The following is a 606-nucleotide window of genomic DNA, read 5'->3' as shown; positions in this document are numbered from 1 at the left end:
AAACTAATAGATGCTTTCTATAGTCTAAAAGGGCATTCTATAGAGTGCGTGGGAATGTTTGTAGGCGATCAACTCTTATACAGTTAGTTAGATGACCATATTGAAAATGCCAGTTTTTGATAGTACCAAGTGTACACTTTTCTTGGCTTTATTTTATGCTCTTATGGACCTCAGTCAGGCTTCCTGGATGGTGTCTGCAAAACCTGACTTTTCTCACTCCAAAGTCTTCAGTGTCACACACAGCACAATGCACATATCTGTAACTGCTGCCCTACAGTCTGGTGGTTATTTACTGCCTAACACAGTTAGTAGAGCTGAGTGCTCTGTCAATGGTATAATAATCAAAAGTTATTTCCTGAAAAGTGAAGAGCACCCACATCTCATTGTACAAAACAATAAGGTCAATTAGGTCAAAACTAAGATAAAAACATAAGGAACTGGCAAAATGTCACACACAAACAAAACAAAACAAAACAAACAAGCCAATGAAAAGTACACCTTCCTCTCTTCAGAGTGTGACAGCTAAACCCCTCCCCCGGTTACCACACTGCCTGCCTTCCTCATTGCGCTTTCACGCACCTTTTTTATTCAGTTCCTGTTTTGCCG

The sequence above is a fragment of the Anguilla anguilla genome, chromosome 2 (assembly GCF_013347855.1).
Source record: "Anguilla anguilla isolate fAngAng1 chromosome 2, fAngAng1.pri, whole genome shotgun sequence".
In the NCBI taxonomy this organism is placed as follows: domain Eukaryota; kingdom Metazoa; phylum Chordata; class Actinopteri; order Anguilliformes; family Anguillidae; genus Anguilla; species Anguilla anguilla.
Note: the sequence above shows the minus strand (reverse complement) of the source record.